Source organism: Vombatus ursinus, unplaced genomic scaffold, assembly GCF_900497805.2.
Source record: "Vombatus ursinus unplaced genomic scaffold, bare-nosed wombat genome assembly UNPS02007284.1, whole genome shotgun sequence".
Taxonomy (NCBI): domain Eukaryota; kingdom Metazoa; phylum Chordata; class Mammalia; order Diprotodontia; family Vombatidae; genus Vombatus; species Vombatus ursinus.
In genome coordinates this window covers 10,735,273-10,738,387 of record NW_020947062.1, presented here as the reverse complement: position 1 = coordinate 10,738,387, position 3,115 = coordinate 10,735,273, and the positions used below count along the sequence as shown (strand labels likewise).

At 39.8% G+C, this 3,115-nt stretch overlaps 1 pseudogene; it reads left to right on the top strand.

Moving 5' to 3' along the window:
• The first annotated feature begins 1,469 nt into the window (after window positions 1-1,469).
• On the top strand, window positions 1,470-2,105 carry LOC114033461 (annotated as a pseudogene).
• Window positions 2,106-3,115: the final 1,010 nt, after the last annotated feature.

Sequence of the window (3,115 nt, the reverse complement as noted above, 5' to 3'; positions counted from 1 at the left end):
TGCACAGCAGCATGGGAGAAAGGAGTTACTTCTCCACGGGTGTGCCCTGAATGCACACATGTCCTCTGTGTGTCTTTCTTTGCATGTCCCCATATGGTCACTCTCCCACTGAAGGTGTATATGCTTGGAGAAGAGTATACCCAGGTTTACTTGTATACTGCGACATTTGTTAATCTGTTGTGGCTTTTGCTTTGAACTCATTATCTTCTGGTCAACACACCAATGGGGTCATGACTTAAGGTTTTAAGGGATGTGGACACACAAAGAACCTTCAATCTAGGACAGCCATTTCTGCGGAACCTGCTCTAAAACTGAGGGCTCCCCCAGGCACCACCTATATGAAACAACTGTAAATTAATTCCAATGGGGAAAAAGGAGAAGGAGGCACCAACTAGGGACTTCTTCATGTGGGAAGTGGGATCTGTTAGGAGGGAGGAGAAATATAAAAATCAGTCTATAAAGCTAAGTAGAAGGCAGATTATGAAGGGCTTTAAATTCCAAGCACTCCTCAGCATCTCAGGATATAATGGAACAGCAATATAAAATGAATAGTATGGCTTTCTATGGCTGGAATAGGATGATACCATGGTCAGAGCATTTGAAGGGTCCTTTAAGAGCATATAACACCTTCATCTTACAGGCTAGCCCAGAGGACTTACCCAAGATCACACGGGGATTATGTATACAGTAAACTGGAAAGTTGGGATTTGAACACATTTCTGCTGATTCCATTTTCAATGATCTACTATATAGCATACTGACCCCATGGGACCCTCCTTGGTTCTACTTACACAATTCTAAATGGAAAAAAAAATGAAAAATCTTTGTCTATAGATCAGAGAATCACAGGATTAGAAGGGACTTCAGTGGAAGTGGGTAGCTGGGCTGGAAAGGAGAGTGAATGAGGCATTGAGAGAGTGGTGGAGTGGAACAAAGATGGTCCAACACAGTAGTCCAGAAATACCTTCATGTACGGAATACCTTGGATTGGCTCTGTGCTATGACAAAGTTGTGATTTTTCTTTTTGGCACATTGGGATACCCATTAAATGACCTAAGACAGAGCTTTTTAGAGTGGGAGAAAATCCAAAAAAGTCCTTTCCATCTCTAACATGTTTAAAGTGGGCCATGGGCTATATAATATGATGGGCCTATGTACAATTTAGGAGGTCTATCATAAAATCTCTCTGTCTCATGCCCCTCTTTCACCCTGGAAAACACTCCTATAAAAATCTGTAGCTCCCACCCCCATCTAGGGAAAACCGAGTCATTTCAGTATCTGGCTCATTTTCTTCTCCCAAAAAGGATCCTTGGCTTCCCTGCAAGCACTCAGACTAATAAAATATCAAAAACCAGAAAGGTTTTGTTTTCACAACAAAAATACAATGAAAGATAGAGACAGGGCCGGGCAAGTAAGGTTCAGATGGGCATTGGGCTACTGTGTGCAACGCTGAGGGAAGATATTCAAAAATGGGCAAGGGTAATCCTAAGAATTCGAGAGGGAAAATGTCTTCATATGCCTTCTTTGTGCAAACCTGCTGAGAGGAATACAAGAAGAAGCACCCAGATGCTTCTGTGAACTCAGAATTTTCTAAAAAAAAAAAATGCTCAGGTGGAAGACAATGTCTGCTAAAGAGAAAGGAAAAAATTGATAACATGGAAAAAGCTGATAAGGTTCATTATGAAAGAGAAATAAAAACCTACATACCACCTAAAGAAGAAACAAAAAAGAAGTTTAAGGATCTCAAAGCACCGAAGAAGCCTCCTTAGGCATTTTTCTTATTCTGTTCTGAGTATCATCCAAAAATCAAAGGGGAGCACCCTGGCCTTTCTATTAGAGATGTGGCCAAAAAAAAAACTTTGGGAAAAATGTGGAATAACACGGCTGTTCAGATGACAAGTGATCTTATGAAAAGAAGGCAGCTTAAACTGAAAGAAAAATAGGAAAAGAATATTGCTGCATACCAGGCTGAAGGAAAACCTGATGTGGGTTTAAAAAGGGGGGGGGGCATCATCAAAGCTGATAAAAGCAAGAAAAAGGAGGAGGAAGAAGATGAGGAAAATGAAGACAAGGAAGAGTTTGAACAAGATAATGATGATGAATAAGTTCTGGAGCAGTTTGGTTTTTTTTTTCTTGTCTAAAAAGCATTTAACTCCCCTGTACACAACTCACTCCTTTTAAATAAAAAAATCAAAATGTAAAGCTGTGTAAGATTTTGAAACTGTACAATATCTTTTTTGTATAGTTAATACACTACCAAATGTGTCTTTAGATAGCCCTGTCCTTTAGTGGTATTTTCAATAGCCACTAACCTTGCCTGCTACAGTATAGGAGTTGTAAATTGGCATGGAAATTTAAAGCAGATCCTTGCTGATACACAACACAAATTAGTTATATAATGGGGATGTAGTTCATTTTCATTTTCAGTTGTCTTTGATGCAGCATAGGAAATAATTGTTGCTCTGTTAACTGAATGCCACTCTGTAATTGCAACCAAAAATATGCAGCTATTTTGTTGACATTCTGAATGATTCTAAGTATACAATTTTTCATTTAAAAAAATACAGTGAAGTCTCATAACTAGACTCATAGATGATCAGGAACACCCTCCCACAATCTAAATAGGGAAAACTCAGGGACACTAAAGATTTCTTCTCCTTGGACCCATACAGTCCATATGATACACAGCATCAGTGAAGGAGGAGGTCTGGGTGCTCCTCGGTATACATAGTTCTCTGTATTACTGATCATCTGTCTCTCCCCGGTGAGTTGTTCTTCTCTGAAGCTCTATCTCCCTTACCTCTTTTCTCATCAAGCCTCCAAAGGTCTGATTGGATGTCACAGCTTCATTATCTGGCCTTCTGTCACCTCTAAGTCAGCATGGTGAGCTTACTCTCTGTATCTTTCTCATCATTTCAATGTCACTGGTGTGAACTCTTCAGTGCATGTGATTCCTGGAAGAGTCATGTGGATATACAGGGCACCCTTTAGGTCTCTCTGTTCAGTTTGGTATAACAGAAATAATCAGGAGAACCCTCAATTTGATGAGGCCCCAATCAACCTCATGAAATAGATAAAGCATTACCTAAGTGTTTACAAGCCCCATACTAAGCAT